Source organism: Neomonachus schauinslandi, chromosome 5 (assembly GCF_002201575.2).
Source record: "Neomonachus schauinslandi chromosome 5, ASM220157v2, whole genome shotgun sequence".
Taxonomy (NCBI): domain Eukaryota; kingdom Metazoa; phylum Chordata; class Mammalia; order Carnivora; family Phocidae; genus Neomonachus; species Neomonachus schauinslandi.
In genome coordinates this window covers 96595329-96612509 of record NC_058407.1, presented here as the reverse complement: position 1 = coordinate 96612509, position 17181 = coordinate 96595329, and the positions used below count along the sequence as shown (strand labels likewise).

General features: G+C 41.2%; 1 pseudogene; it reads left to right on the top strand.

Annotated features, from left to right (window-relative positions):
• Nucleotides 1-4597: 4597 nt before the first annotated feature.
• On the top strand, nt 4598-5733 carry LOC110580754 (annotated as a pseudogene).
• Nucleotides 5734-17181: the final 11448 nt, after the last annotated feature.

Here is a 17181-nt window from a genome sequence, read left to right as displayed (position 1 = left end):
TGGAACATCACTAGAGGCCCACTTAGTCATTAACAGTTGGTCTAGCTCACCATCATGTCGAATGAGCAGAATGTCTCCAGAGCAATGCCCACTCAGGTTTCCAGTCTGCCATTTGCCCTTGTTGGTGTCAACCTAAATAAAGGAGGTAAAATAAGGCAAGTTCAAATCACTGGAAATTAAGTTTATTTGGGAATAGCAGATGAGTTGCAATTCGGGAAACGCACGCTGTAGCTAGCGACAGGCAAGTCCATTGACTGCTTGGGGTTGGCTGTATTTATGGGAAAGGAGTGCAAAGAGGGGGAAACCCAGCTGGAGTCCAAGCACAAAGTTCATTGGCTTGAGAATGGGGAGAGGTTCTTTGTTCATTGGATGTTCATTGATCAGGAGATACGTCTCGGTCTTCTGTAAATCAGGCATTTAATGAAAATCAGAATCTTGGTTCTGTTCTGAGAGCACATGTGTGAGGATCTTCATGTCATATCCTCTGGTTCCATTTTAGATTGAAATCCTTTCAGATCATAAAAGCAGGGATTCTCTCAACAAACACATAGATTTACCCTTTCCAGGCATCTGATATAACTGTGCTGAAAGATAACAGTATTCTCTTGCTCTGAGCCTCTCTCAAGGTATTACTATACGTTAGAGTCCTCTTATTGCATAACCCACTTACTCATTCCTTTATCCTCAACCATTATTTCTCTTTCTCTCCATATATGTTTACCCAAACATTTCCACCTTTGGAAAGCACACCAGGTTCCGGCCACTGAGCTGGTCCAGGTTGCTGACAGCAATACTAGTTTAGCAAGTTCCTCTCTGTCAGTCCACTCCCATTCCTACAGAGAAGGGTGACACAGGAGCAGAAATAGTGGCTGTCTTGACCACGAGGCAGCAAGCAGTATCACCCATTAACCCCAGCTTTGCCAGATGTGGTCCAGGCACAGTCCACCCTATCAGGCCCTTAAGATTTCTAGCATAAAGTTATAAAGGTGTCGTTAATCCCTGCTCCTGGTGCCCACAGCTGCATCACTGGTCCTGGGACCACTGCATCAGATAGGAAGAAAGAAAACATGGTGACATAGGGAACCATGTAGTCACACCAGCATCCTCCCCCACCCACTTCCCCAGGTCCCCAAGAGAGTTGGAGGACCCATCCAAGGGGCCTCCCCTGAGCTCCCCCTCACACTTGAGTGTGAGCACACACTCAGGAAGGCATGTAAACATGGTGACATGGGGAACCATGTAGTTACACCAGCATCCTCCCCCACCCCCTTCCCCAGGTCCCCAAGAGAGTTGGAGGACCCATCCAAGGGGCTCCCCTTAGCTCCCCCTAACACTGAGTGTGAGCACACGCTCAGAAAGGCATGTAAACCAGCCCCTCATGATTTTATCTCCCCTGCTTTTAGGCAGCAAATGTTGCAACTACCTATTCCAATTCTCTATTAGACAGTTACTCTGAGGATGATATATGGCATGATTCCTTTATTCGATGTGATATCTCTTTGCCTCCCTGTTGGACACTATGGACCATAAAGTGCATCCCTTGGTCTGAAGAAATGTTCCTCGGTGGTGCAAATTGGTACAGTGTCTTCTGTACCAAACCTTTAATAGTATTTTTAGCGTTTGGGTCTACTATCAAATATGCAAAGCCCAGCCCAGCATAAGTGTCTATTCTGGTTATGACCTATTTATAGTCCCCTGTGGCTACCAGCATTGGTCCAATGTAATCCACACACCATCTATGTGCACAGCCTTCCCCCGGGCATCTTTCCCAGAGCCATCTGCAGTCTCTCTCTTATGGCATTGTGTGTCTCAGAGCGCACAAGAGGAAGATGTTTAGATTCAGCCCACCTATGTACTGCTGCAGCACCACATGCCTACTCACCTCAACGACGTGCCCCAAAAGATCTAATTCGTGGTATCAATCACCTTCTAAATCCGGAAGGGAGTCCTTCCAGTGGGGATTGACATGCCCTGCTTTAATGTGCCCCTTAAATTCCCAGAGTGATTTCCACATGGCCACGCCCTATTCAGGCATCCCCTTACTAGTCCAGTTTTCTCTTGCCCATCTACCGTGGCCCTATGGCCAGGCCACTGGCTACTGCCCATGAGTCTGTAAAAACCCAAACACGGGGGCTTTTAACCAGTGTTCAATTCTTGCATCACCGCTAGAAAACAGCTTGCAGTTGAGCCCATTGAGAGATGATCCTCTTCTATCAGTCTCTCCATCTGACAGTCTTTTTTTTTTAAGGTACAGCAAGTGAGCATATTTGACTTCTTAGAACATACATACTGGTTTTCTTTCTTTCTTTTTTTAAGATTTTATTTATTTGACAGAGAGAGACACAGGGAGAGAGGGAACAGAAGCAGGGGGAGTGGGAGAGGGAGAAGCAGGCTTCTTGCAGAGCAGGGAGCCCGCTGCAATGCGGGGCTCGATCCCAGGACCCCAGGATCATGACCTGAGCCGAAGGCAGCCACTTAATGACTGAGCCACCCAGGCGCCCTCCATCTGACAGTCTTAACACGGCAGCCTTTCAAACAGGATACTGGCCATTCACCTCAGAACCATCATCAATTTTCATCCCAGCTTTCATTTAATTCCATCAACTGCTATATCTGCATATGCTCCTAACCTAATTTTAGGCCCTGTTAAAACTCCACCCACAGGTTTTGGATTCCCGGTGCGCTGGGCTGCTGTGTCAAGGAGCATCTTGTCGTATGTCAAGGGTAATGGGCTTATTCAACAGGTGAATATCCTGGTCATCATAAAGCCACAAAGCCAGTCCCACATGGCTTATATAGGAAGCTCATCTGCTGCTTCATTTGCAGTGTTCCACTCGGCATTTATAGGGGAAGTTGGGCAGTTCATCTTCTCAGGATAAACACATTTTCCAGTGTTTCCTATCCCGTCCACCATGCTGGCCTGGGGCACTTTTGGGGCACTCCGTTGAGGTGAGTGGGCATGTGGTGCTGCAGCAGTACATAGGTGGGCTGAATCGAAACACCTGAATAATCTCCTGTGCATTCCTGGATCATGTATCATCCATCTGTGATTATTCCATGGTGAGCTGCAGGTCCTATATCAACCCAAACATGCTCTTCCGTTCTGCAGCATTCAAAACCAGAGACACAGCCCCCAAATCAATTACTCTGACAACCCACTTCAGTAAAATTCTTCAGGGAGCCGATGATACCAATCTACAAAATAAGACAACTCCTTCACACTATACTCCTGCTTTCGGTAGTTTCTCAGTTTTGTCCCTACCCCCACCCCCATCTTGACAACCTTCATGGGAAACGGAGGCCTTAGAGCATAATTTTCCTCTTTGCAGGCAGCTTTGAGGCTAGTGGCTGAAGCTAGTGGTCCAGCATCCAAGTCCAACCCACCAGTTTCTTCGACTTTCACTTTGGCTGTTACAGATAATAACAAGGGAGTGTATATTTAGCCTGCTTCTCATTATTTTTGCATTTCTTTATATATCTAATGAGCCAGCTCCTTGAGAATCAGGTCTACCCCCATTTCTAAATTCTATCCATGGCTGATCTCAGCCCAGCTGCAGTTTCAGACCATGAGGGACTAGGTGGCCATCCAGGGATCAAAGGTTCCTTATTCCCTGCCCTTCCTTACTTTCTCTTCCCAAGCCATAAGTTTCTGTGAGCCATGGCTGTTTCAGCAAATCCCACTCCTCTGATGCCATTTAATAGGATCTGTTTCTACTCACAACACTTGTGACACCAAATGTGTGGGTTTTTCCACAGCAAGAAATTCTCCAATTCTCTGCAGATACCAACTTAGCGTCCTGCAATTTAGCTCAATTTTGACACTAACGACACAGAGCTAGGAGGTTACCTACACTTCTGTCCAACTTGCCTACAAATCAGGGGTTCCCAAGACCCCCTCTTCAACTACAATAATTTGCTGCAACAGTTTAATGGAACTCAGGGAAATACTTTACTAACTAGTAACAGGTTTATTACAAAGGATATTATAAAGGATACAAACGAGCAACCAGATAAAGAAGTAACCAGGGCAAAGTCTGGAAGAGTCCAGAGCACAGGAGCTTCTGCCCCCACGGAGATTGGGGTGCACGACGGTCCCTGCTCACAGATGCATTCACCAACCTGGAAGCTCTCTGAACCCCCTAGTTTAGGGATTTTTATGGCAGCTTCATCATGTAAACAGAATTATTAACTCAATCTCTAGCCTCCTCCCCTTCCTGGAGGATGGGTGGGTAGGGCTGAAAGTTCCAAACTTCTAACCATGGCTGAATCTTTCTGGTGACCAGTTCCCACCCTGAAGCTATCCAGGAGCCCACCAAGAGTCACCGCATGAAAACAAAACACAGTTGGGAGGCGCCGCATGAGGAGGCGGTCACATCTGACTCAGGGTCGGGTGTGTGCACAGGGGGCGGGCTCTGCCTCTGAGTGAGCAGGCTCCCTGCACCATTTCCTGTTCTCTCCCCTGCCCCACTGCAGCTCTGGCCTTGCCCGACCCAGCCTGACTGCGGCTTCAGCTTTGGAAGAGCTACAGAAAGATCCAGAGGAGGTGAAGGTGCTGCTGGAAAAGGCCTCTAGAAAAAGAGTACATGATGCCCTTACAGCTGACAAATCCAAGATGGAGACAGAAATCAAGACCAAGATGCAGCAGAAATCACAGGGAACAGCAGAACTTCTTGACAGTGAAAAGCCAGGTACTGTGCTTGCTCCCATCACAACGGGATAGACAGTGAAAATCAGTAATTACGGATGGGATCAGCAGATAAATTTGTGAAAATCTACATCACCTTAAGTGGAGTTCATCAAGTCCCCACTGAGAACGTGCAGGTGCACTTCACAGAGAGCTCATATGATCCTTGGTAAAGAATCTAAATGGGAAGAGTCACTCCATGGTTGTGAACAATCTCTTGAAACCCATCTCCGTGGAAGGCAGTTCAAAAAAAAATCAAGACAGATACAGTTCTTATAGAGAAAGAAAGCAGAAAACACACAGTGGGACTACCTGATTCAGGTTGAAAAAAGAATGCAGAGAGAAAGAAAAGCCCTCCCACAGCACTGAAATACATCCTAGTGAGGGATTGATGAATGTTCTAAAGAAAATTTATGAAGATGGAGATGATGATATAAAGTGAACCATTAATAAAGCCTGCGTGGAATCAAGAGAGAAACAAGCCAAAGGAGACACAGAATTTTGGGACTTCAAAGTCATTTTGGTGGGACGCCTGGGTGGCTCATTAGGTTAAGGGTCTGTCTTCAGCTCAGGTCAAGATCCCAGGGTCCTGGGATCGAGCCCTGCCTCAGGCATCGGGCTCCCTGCCCTGCTCAGAAGAGCCTGCTTCTCCCTCTGCCTGTCACTCCCCCAGCTTGTGCTCTCTCTCTCTGTCTGACAAATAAATAAAATCTTTTAAAAATAAATAAATAAATAAAGTCATTTTGGGAACTGTGGTGTGGAAATATTGATGTTTCCAATAAGATGTTGGTGAGCTGCACAGATAAATTTGACAGATAACTACATACACAGCCTTCTTCTAAGAAGAGGCAATGAACTCTCCCATTAAGAGAATATGCTTATTAAACACTTCCTCCGAAGATGGTTTCTTTAGTAATCTGGGCATTTTGTTCAAGAAAGGATAATATTGCATTCATGTGTGAAATGTAAAAAAGCAAGTCTTGCCTTAATGATAATGCCACATTGTGTTTCTTTTTGTTCAGCTAACAAAAGTTATTGTTTGCCTGTAAATTCCTGATATCAGCTCCCACCAATGTAAGAATAAGTAAAAATAAAATCTGAATTTTTGCATAAATGAATAAATAAATATAAATAAAACAAAAGACATTCCTATCACTCAGGAGGTTACAAGGGTTTTAGGAGCTCTGTGTCAGGAACTAAGGGCAGAGACCAAATGTATATTTATTATGTCACAGGAATGGTGAGAGAGGACATCCTTGTTTTGTTCCCAGTCTTCACTCAATCTGTCACTATTAAGTGTAGTGTTATCTGCAGATTATTAGGTTAAGGAAGTCCCCCTCTATTCTTTGTTTGCTGAAAGTTTTTATCATGAATGAATGTTGAATTTTGTCAAATGCTTTTTCAGCATTTATTGAGATGATCATATGGTTTTTCCTATTTGGTCTGTTAATATGATGTATTGCGTTTATTTTGAATGTTGACCCAAACTTGCATTCATTTGGTTATGATGTATTATGCTTTAAAAAAAAAAAGATTTTATTTATTTATTTGTGAGAGAGAGAGAACGAGTGAGGGGAGAGGCAGAGGGAGAGGGAGAAACAGACTCCCTGCTAAACACGGAGCCAGATGTTGGGCTCAATCCTAGGACCCTGAGATCAGGACCTGAGCCAAAGTCAGATGCTTAACTGACTGAGCCACCCAGGTGCCCCCTACCCAGTTATCCTTTTTATATATTACTGGATTTGAATTGCTGATATTTTGTTGAGGAATTATGTATCTATGTTCATGAGGAATATTGATATCAGTAATTTTCTTTTCCCATAACATCTTTGTCTGATTTTGGTATTAAGGCAATGCTGGTTTTATAAAATAAGCTAGGAAATATTCCTTCTTCTATTTTCTGGAATAGATTGTGCAGAATTCTATTATTTCTTCCTTATGTGTTTGGTAAAATTTATCAGTGAGTTAATCTCAGCCTGGAGTTCTATTAATTAGAAAGTTTTTAACTACAGGGGCGCCTGGGTGGCTCAGTTGTTAAGCATCTGCCTTAGGCTCAGGTCCTGATCCCAGGGTCCTGGGATTGAGCCTTGCATCGGGCTCCTTGCTCCGTGGGAAGCCTGCTTCTCCTTCTCCCACTCCCCCTGCTTGTGTTCCTGCTCTTGCTATCTCTCTGTCAAATAAATAAATAAAATCTTTTTAAAAAAAAGTTTTTAACTACAAATTCGATGTCTTTCAGGTTATCTATTTTCCCTTGAGTGAGTTTTGGAAGTTTGTGTCTTTCGAGGAAGCAGTTCATTTCATCTAAGTTATCAAATCTGTGGCCATAAAGCTGTCAGTCTGGTTAGTTGTTTATCACATTTATTGATCTTTCAAAGAACCAGTTTTTGGTTCTTTAATTCTTTCCTTCTGTTTGCTTTAGGTTTAATTCACTCTTCTTTCTTTTAAGGTGAGAGCTTATGTTACTGATTTTAGATATTTCTTCTTTTGTAATATGTACATTTCATGCTATAAATTTCCCTCAAAACACAGCTTTAGCGTCATTCTACAAATTTCAATATGTTGTATTTTAATTTTCATTTTGTTCAAAGACTTCCCCTTTGGCCCATAGGTGATTTAGAGGAGCGCAGTTTAGCTTCCACATATCTTCAGACTTTCTAGATACTGTTCTCTGATTCCATTATGATCTAAGAAGATAGATATTTTGTATGATTTATATTATTTTCAATGTGTTAAGGTTTGTTTTGTGGCCCAAAATATGTTCTATTTTGGTTAATGGTCCATGTGCATCTGAGAAAAATGTATATTCTGCTGCTGTGGAGTAGAGTGTTCAATAAATGTCAATTCAGTTAGGTCAAGTTGGTTGATAGTGCTATTCAGATATCTGTATCCTTACAGATTTTCTGCTTATCTGTTCTATCAATTACTGAAAGAAGAGTGTTGAAGTTTCCATTAAAATTGTGAATTTTTCTATTTCTCCCTTAGATCTTTTAGTTTTGCTTCATATATTTTGAAGCTCTACTGTTAGTTACATGTATGTTCAAGATCACTATATCTTCTTGGAGAAATGACCCTTTTATCAACATATTATGTCCCTCTTTATCCCTGATCTGTTCTTGTTCTGAAGTCTACTTTATGTGAAATTAATATAAACATTCCAGCTTCCTTTTGATTAGTGTTTTTATGGTAAATTTTTCTCTACTTTTCTATTTTTAACCTATTGAATACTCTATATTTAAAGTGAATTTCTAGTACACAGCATATAGTTGGGTCTTGCTTCCTAACCTCTATCTTTTAAATGGTATGTTTAGACTATTCACATCTAAAGTGATTATTGATAGAGTTAGATTAAAATATGCCATCTTGTTTGCTGTTTTCTTGTGTCTGTTTTTTTTGTGTGTTTTTTGGGGGGGATTTTCTGTTCATTGTTATCTGTTAATAAATTTGATTATATTAAAATGCAAAATTCTGTCCATTAAAAGACAATATAAACACAGGACAGACTGGGTGAAGATACTTACAATTCATATGACTGACAAAGAATTACCATCCAGAATGTTTAAAAAAAAAATCAGTAATAGGTTACATCAATGGGGCACGTGGGTGGCTCAGTCATTAAGTGCCTGCCTTCTGCTCAGGTCATGATCTCAGGGTCCTGGGATTGAGTCCCACATCGGGCTCCCTGCTCCACGGGAAGCCTGCTTCTCCCTCTCCCACTCCCCCTGCTTGTGTTCCCTCTCTCGCTGTGTCTCTCTCTGTCAAATAAATAAATAAAATCTTTAAAAAAAAAAAAAAGAAAGAAAAAGACAAACGATCTGACAGAAAAACAGGCAAAGAATATGAATGGGCAACTCACTAATGAAGAAAACCAACATTAAAAAAAATATTTTTAAAAAAGATGTTCAGCCACAGACTCTTAATTATAGAGAACAAACAGTTATCAGTGGGGAGGTGGGTGGAGGGATGAGTTAAATAGGTGACAGGGATTAAGGAGGGCCCTTGTAGTGATGAGCACTGGATGTTGTATTAAGTGTTGTATCACTGTATTGTACACCTGAAACTAGTATTACACTGTATGTTAACTAACTGGAATTTAAATAGAAACTTAAAGAAAAGATGCTCAACCTCACCAGTAGTCATGAAAACACATATTAAAATAACAAGGTACTGGGGCGCCTGGGTGGCTCAGTCGTTAAGCGTCTGCCTTCAGCTCAGGTCATGATCCCAGGGTCCTGGGATTGAGCCCACATGCTCGGCAGGAAGCCTGCTTCTCCCTCTCCCACTCCCCCTGCTTGTGTTCCCTCTCTCGCTGTCAAATAAATAAATAAAATCTTTAAAAAATAAAATAAAGTAAAAATAAAATAACAAGGTACTATTTCACACATACAGATTTAGCAAAAATTTAGAAATCTGATGAAATCAAGAATTAGCAAGGATTTGGAGCAACCAGCATTTTCATGCATAACTAATGGAAAAATAAATTTAAATAATTTTGAAGAGAAAGTTGGCCATATCTTGCTAAACAGAAGATACATATTCTGACATACGATTCACATTTCACATCTAGGTATATAATCTAGAGAAACTCTTGTTCACATGCACAATGAAACATATAAAAGAGTTGATTGGGGCATTGTTTTCTTTTTTATTTTTTTTAAGATTTTATTTATTTATTTGACAGAGAGAGACACAGGGAGAGAGGGAACACAAGCAGGGGGAGTGGGAGAGGGAGAAGCAGGCTTCCCGCTGAGCAGGGAGCCCGATGTGGGACTCGATCCCAGGACCCTGGGATCACAACCTGAGCCGAAGGCAGATGCTTAACGACTGAGCCACCCAGGCGCCCCTGGGGCATTGTTTTCTAATAGTTAAAAAGTAAGGGGCCCCCTGGCTGGCTCAGTCAGAAGAGTGTGTGACTCTTGATCTTGGGGTTGTGAGTTCAAGCTCCACATTGGGTGTAGAGAGAGAGAGAGGTGTCACAGTAAAACTAGTTGCTAAAAAGATACATACAATTTAATGCCATTTATATGAAATTAAGAAACAAGCAAAATATCATATATAGATTATAAAGATACTTGCAGAAAAATTATTAAAATGTGCAAGGAAATGATGAAACCAAATTCAGGATATTAACTTCTTCTAGGGAAAAAGGGTAAAGGGAATCAAAGGGCCTTAATTTTACATGCAGTGTTTCACTTTTTAAGCAGAACCATGGTTATGTGTGTGATTAATTATGGTATTACCTATACTTTTTTCTTTTCTTTTTTTTTTTTTTAGAGAGAGAAAGAGAGCACATGGGTGGGGAGGGGCAGAGGGAGAGAGAGAATCTTAAGCAGGCTCCACGCTCAGCATGGAGCCTGATATAAGGCTCTGTCTCACCACCCTGAGATCATGATCTGAGCTGAAATCAAGAGTCAGACGCCTAAGCAGCTGAGCCACCCAAGCACCCCAACTGCCTATGCTTTTTTTGCCAGAAATATCTCATTAAAAATAATTTTTTAAGGAAACTAATAGAGAATTTCCAATTTCCAGTAATAACAGACTAGCTTTTTCAGTCCAGACCTCTGGCGGAAAGCAACTAAAAATAATGGATACTTTTATAAATCATGGAAAAAGCACCAGAAAGATGACAAGATCATAAGGAATTACCCAGAATAGACAGTAAGAATACAGACCTTGAGATAGCAAAAGCTTAAACCTCACTTCACCAAAAAAAGAAATCCAAATGGCTGATAAATGCATAAAAAGGTGCTCGGCTTCGTTAGACACCAGAGAAATACAAATAAAATCACACCTACCAGACTGGCAAAAATTCAAAACTCTTTTGCAAGTACATAGTATTAAATATTGATAAGTGTGTGGAGCAACCAGAACTCCCACATACTGCCCAAGAAGTGTAACTTGGTTCAATTGCTTTTGAAATCAGTTTGGCATTATCTAGTGAAGCTGACAATAATGTATGGCCCAGCAAGTCCACTCTTAGGTATATACCAAGAGAGATGCATGCATATGATTATAAGGATTCCTGTACAGTAGGGTCGACAGAAGCAGTGTTTATAATCCCAGTTCCAAAAACTGGAAATAAACCCAGTGTTCATCATCATCAACAATGGTTTAGTCACAGAGTGAAATGTTATATAGTAGTGAAAATGGATGCACTAGAGTGAAACATGGCAAGAAGCATGAATGTCATAAACATTCTGTTGAGAAAAAGAAGCAAGACAGAAAAGAAAACATACAGTGCGATTCCACTCATAACGTTTAAAAAACTGAACTACGTTGTTTAGGGATACATACATAAGTGGTGAAACTAATATAACAAAAAGCAAAGAAATGATCATCACCAAAGACCATGTCAGTGATTGCTCTAGGAGGGAGAGAGTTGATTATGGTTGGAGAGGGGCACATAGATGACTTCTGAGCTTCCAATGATGCTCCATCTCTTCTCTGATATAGATGGCAATTATGCCATTTCACTTTGTAATCATTCACTAAACTCTACATACGCACTTATGCAATTTTCTGTTTGGATGTATATTTTAAACACAAAGTAAAATAAAGGGGAACAGAGTTCAGTTAAGTACAGCCAAGGACCTGAAAAGATTCAGTTTTGAGCATTTGGAGTATGTCTGTGAGACATTCCAACGTTGGGGCCAAATAGGTTGAAGACATAAATTTCGGAGTCCTAGACTTAGAGATGATAAACGAAGAGGAAGAGTAGATCGCCTACAGGGTGTATGAGGGTAACAAGAGAAGAGGGCCAAGACGAGACCCCGCAGAGCACCTGCACTTGACGGCCAAGCAGAGGAGGAAGAACTAGCAGAGGAGACGGAGAAAGAATAGCCAAAGGAGGAGGAAGAAATCTAGGAAACATGATGTCTGCAGGGAAAAAACGTTTCAAGAAGAAAGGAGCGGTCAACTCTGTCAAATGCTGCTGAGGGGTTAAATAAGAGGATGGAAAAGTGTCTGCTGGATCTATTAAAATGTAGTCATAGACCTTAGCAAGAGTAGATCCAGTGAAGAGATAGGGTGGAAATGAGATGAAGGATGGGTGGGAGGTACGCAGGGCTATCATATGGCACAGCCGTGGAAGGCGCCTTTCAAGTTATGCCCCAGGAGGCACCATCAACGCAGACTACAGACTAATGAGGTCTGTGGAGCTGTGCGATGTCAAGCCCCCAGAGAGAAAATGGAGCCCACGAGTAGAGTGATTTAAGAGCATTACCCTAAGGTCCAGCAGCCTGTCCTCAAACACTGATTGCAACACTTACTAACAATGTGAAGTTGGTCAAGTGGCTCAAACTTTTCACACCTCAAGGTCCAAATCTATAAAAATAATACCAATGCAATAGGACTGTTGTGAGAGGTAAATATAACAATTTACATTTCAGCACTTAATAAGCATTCAATCAGTGTAAATTATCATTTTCTGTAGTACTTAGACAAACTCCTTCATGAAGCATGGCCATCATGGGAAGAGAGAAATGACAATAGCTACAGGGGGATATGGAATTGAAGGAAGGTAGTGATTGCTTTGTTTTGTTTAATTTCATTAACTAACTTTATTTCTTAAAGCTTCAGTTTACAGAAAAATTGCACAGAAAATACGGAGAGTATCCATATATTCTTTCTCCCCCTCCACACACAGCTTCCCCTACTACTAACATCTTGCATTAGTGTGGTACACTTGTTACAGCTTATTAACCAAATTGATACATTGTCACTAACTGAAGTTCATAGTTTACATTAGAGTTCACGCTATGAGGAATGTATAGTGTCGTGTATGCATCATTATAGTATCGTATAATATCATACAAAGTAGCCACTGCCCTAAAAATCCCCTATGATTCACCTCTTCATCCCTCCCTCTCCCCAAGCCCCTGGCAACCCCTGATCTTTTTACTGTCTCTATAGTTTTGCTTTTTCTAGAACGTCACAGTCGGAATCACACAATATGTAGCCTTCTCAAACTGGCTTCTTTCACTTAGCAATATGCATTAAGATTATTCCCTGGGGTTTTTTTGTGGCTCAATGGCTCATTTCTTTTTTTGCAGAATAATATTTCATGATCTAGATGTACCACTGTTTTTTATCCATTCAACTGTAGAAGAATGTCTTGGTTACTTCTAAGTTTTGGCAATTATGAATAAAGCTGCCAAAACATATGTGTGCAGGTTTTTGCATAGACATAAGTTTTCAACTCATTTGGACAAATACCAAAGTACGAAATAGCCAGATCATATGATAAGACTATGTTTAGCTTTTTAAGAAATTGCCAAACTATCTTCCAAATTGGTTCTGCCATTTTGTATTCCCACCAGCAATGAAGGAGAGTTCCTGTTGTTCTGTATACTCACCAGAGATTGGTGTTTGGGGTTTTAGCCATTCTAATATGTGTGCAGTAGTATCTTATTGTTTTCATTTGCAATTCCTTAATGACATATGAGGTTTAGCGTCTTTTCATATGCTTATTTGCCATCTGTACATCTTCTTTGGCAAGGTGTCTGTTCAGATCTTTTTGCCCATTTTCGCGGCCTATTTTTGAATTGAGTTGCCTATTTTCATATTGTTGAGCTTAAACAGTTCTTTGTATATATATATATATTTTAAAGATTTTATTTATTTATTTGACAGAGAGAGACACAGCAAAAGAGGGAACACAAGCAGGGGGAGCGGGAGAGGGAGAAGCAGGCTTCCCGCCAAGCAGGGAGCCTGACACGGGGCTCGATCCCAGGACCCTGGGATCACGACCCGAGCTGAAGGCAGACGCCTAACGACTGAGCCACCCAGGTGCCCCTCTTTGTATATTTTTAACACAAGTTCTTTATTAGATTCGTGTCTTGCCAATATTTTTTCAGTCTGTGGCTTGTCTTCTCATTCTTTTAACAGCGTCTTTCACAGAGCAGAAGTTTTTCATTTTAATGGAGTCTCATTTATCAATTTTTTTCTTTCACTTGTGAAAGTAGTATTTGTACTACCTTTGCTGTTGTATTTAAAAAGTCATTGCCAGGGCGCCTGGGTGGCTCAGTTGGTTAAGCGACTGCCTTCGGCTCAGGTCATGATCCTGGAGTCCCTGGATCGAGTCCCGCATCGGGCTCCCTGCTCGGCAGGGAGTCTGCTTCTCCCTCTGACCCTCCCCCCTCTCATGTGCTCTCTCTCTCTCTCATTCTCTCTGGCTCAAATAAATAAATAAAATCTTTAAAAAAAAAAAAAAAAAAAAAAAAAAAAAGTCATTGCCAGCCAAACTGTGGAAAGAGCCGAGATGCCCTTCAACAGATGAATGGATAAAGAAGATGTGGTCCATATATACAATGGAATATTACTCAGCCATCAGAAAAGATGAATACCCAGCTTTTACATCAACATGGATGGGACTGGAGGAGATTATGCTAAGTGAAATAAGTCAAGCAGAGAAAGTCAATTATCATATGGTTTCACTTATTTGTGGAACATAAGGAACAACATGGAGGACATTAGGAGAAGGAAGGGAAAAAGGGGGGCGGGAATTGGAGGGAGAGATCAACCATGAGAGACTATGGACCTGAGAAACAAACAGGGTTTTAGAGGGGAGAAGGGAGGGGGTATTAGTTAGCCCGGTGATGGGTATTAAGGAGGGCACGTACTGCATGGAGCACTGGGTGTTATACGAAAACAATGGATCGTGGATCACTACATCAAAAACTAATGATGTATTGTACGGTGACTAACATAACATAATAAAATTTAAAATAAATAAATAAATAAATAAATAAATAAAATAAATAAAATAAAAAGTCATTGCCAAGCTCAAGTTCTCCTAGATTTTCTCCTATATTATCTTCTAGTAGTTTTATAGTTTTTGCATTTTACATATAGGTCTATGATCCATTTTGAGTTAATTTTTGTGAAAAGTATAAGGTCTATTCTAGACTCTTTTTTTGTATGTCGGGTTGTGCCAGCACCATTTGTTGAAAAGACTATGTTTTCTCCATTGATTGCCTTTGGTCCTTTGCCAAAGATCAGTTGATTATATTCCTGTGTATCTACTTCTGGGCTTTTTATTCTGTTCCATTTATCTATCCATTTATTCTTCTTGCCCACCCCATACTATCTTGATTACTGTAGCTTTATAATAAGTCTTGAAGCAGGCAGTGTCAGTCTTCTTCTGACTTTATCCTTCTCCTTCAATCCTGAATTGGCTAGTCTAAGTCTTTTTTTTTTTTTTTTAAGTGATTTCCACACCCAATGTGAGGCTCAAACTCACAACCCCGAGATCAAGAGTCTCATGCTCTTCCGACTGAGCCAGCCAGGCACACCATGGGTCTTTTTAACTTTAGATTGGCTTGTCAATATACACAAAACAACTTGCTGGGATTTTGGTTGAGATTGTGTCCAATCTACAGATCAAGTTGAGAAGAGCTAGTATTTGAACAATATTGAGTGGAAGGTTTTTTGTTTTTGTTTTAAGATGAAGAGAAACTTGAGCATATTTAAAAGTTTTGGGGAAGGAGCCCATAGAGAAGAGGTTGAAACCTCAAGAGGGAGGGAATCATCAACATAAGATTTCTGAGCAGACTGCAAGAAGTGGGTTTCAGGGTGCATGTGGAGGAATTGATAGGAGGAGGGACCTTTGTCCATTGTAAAGGAGGATAGGGAGTGAGGATATATGTAAATGCAGGTGTATTTGTAAATTTGGTGGTGTTTAGTTTTTTGGTAAAGATGGATGCCAAGTCAGCTGCTGAGAGCAAGAGGATGAGGTAGGACTTGGAAGTTTGAATGGAGGAAGTGTGAGTAGTCGTGGCGTGGAGGGAAAGAGCATGTTTGCCAGAAGGATGTGACAGGATCACCAGGTAGTGTTGAGGGCTCCGTTGGTGACCATAAACTTGAATCCATGCGCATCTGCGAGACTGCCCTGTGGTACAAAGAGACCCAGTTGTATGCATAGAGAAGGAAATCGCTCAGTCCATCCGGGATTGGGGTGCTTCCACAAAGGTGTGATTAAAGGTCAGAGAGACAAAGGATTTTATAATATCAACAAAAGAGTGACAGAAGTAGTGGTGGGCTGTCGGATCTAAGACAGACAGAGAAGTGAAAATGGAAGGAGCTAATGGCTGAAAATCAAGCCGAGAGGCAGGGGAATGGCAGCCAGAGGGAAGACCAGGTGCAGTGGGCATGGTTGAGCAAGAACTGGAGGTTTTGGTCAAAGAGTTTCCATCTTTGTTAAGTGGGGGAAACAAGAGTTGTAGTGACAATTAAACGTGACAGAATGTGTGCTCTGTAAACAGTGAAACACCACACTGATGTTTGTTTTTTCACTAGACGGTACACTTGAAGATGGGAACCATGTCTCCCGCTAGCCTAGTGCCTAACATGGAGTACGTGATAATGAACCTGTGAGTGTTAGAAGGCGGAGCAAATGAGCTGATTTCCCTTTAAGATTGAGGCTCTGCCAGAACTTTGGACTTCCAGTCCGGAAAATAGCTGGTCCTTCCACATTCTTGTACACAGACTAGCTAAAGTCTGACAATAAGGTCATAGATCAGACTGCTCGCTAAAAGCAGAGTAGCTTGTATTGACTACAGTAGTTGCTTCTTATCCATGGTTTCACTTTCTGTGGTTTCAGTTACCTCTGGCCAACCACGGGCAGGAAATAGATGATCCTTCATCTGACGTAGCCTCAGAAGGTGGCCCAACACTGTATCACAGCACCTACGTCATTCACTTCGCTTCATCTCATCACGGAGGCATTTTATCATCTCACGTTACCACAAGAAGCGTGAGAAGAGTACAAGAAGATGTGCTGTGTGTGTGTGTACATGTGTGGCCACATTCACACAACTCTTATTATAGTATGTTGTTATCATTGTTCTGTTGTTTTATTATTAGTCATTGTTATTAATCTCTGTGCTGAATTTATACATTAAACTTTATTATAGGTATGTATGTATAGGAAAACACAGAGTATATACAGGTGCAGTACCATCTGTGTTCTTAGGTTATCCCCCACAGACAAGGGGGTCTACTGTATATATTTATAAACTCTGAATAAAATATTAAAAAACAATTATTTGAAGACATTGGAGAGTCACCAAAAGGGTAGAAACTGGAAGAGATTTAGTGCTTAAAAAGAGGAAAACATACTGAGGGAGATCCATATTTATCTGGCTTTTACAGGTTTTCATGATGTGCATGGGGGAGGAGGGTGGATAGAGTCAAAGAAGAAATTGGCACTCTTGTTAATGAGTCTAAGTTTGGCATTGTCAGTTCGGCTGGAAATTGAAGGGCACTCTCAGAAAAGAAGGAAGAAGAGGAGAGCCCCCAAATCAGCAAACTCCTTCAAATCCTTAGCTAACTCCTGAACTATGGAGCAATACTCCAAGGAGCCAATCACACGAAGAATGTCCATTCCTCGTCAGACATGGTTGAAGATTCTTTTTTTTTTAAAGATTTTCTTTATTTATTTGACAGAGACAGACACAGTGAGAGAAGGAACACAAACAGGGGGAGTGGGAGAGGGAGAAGCA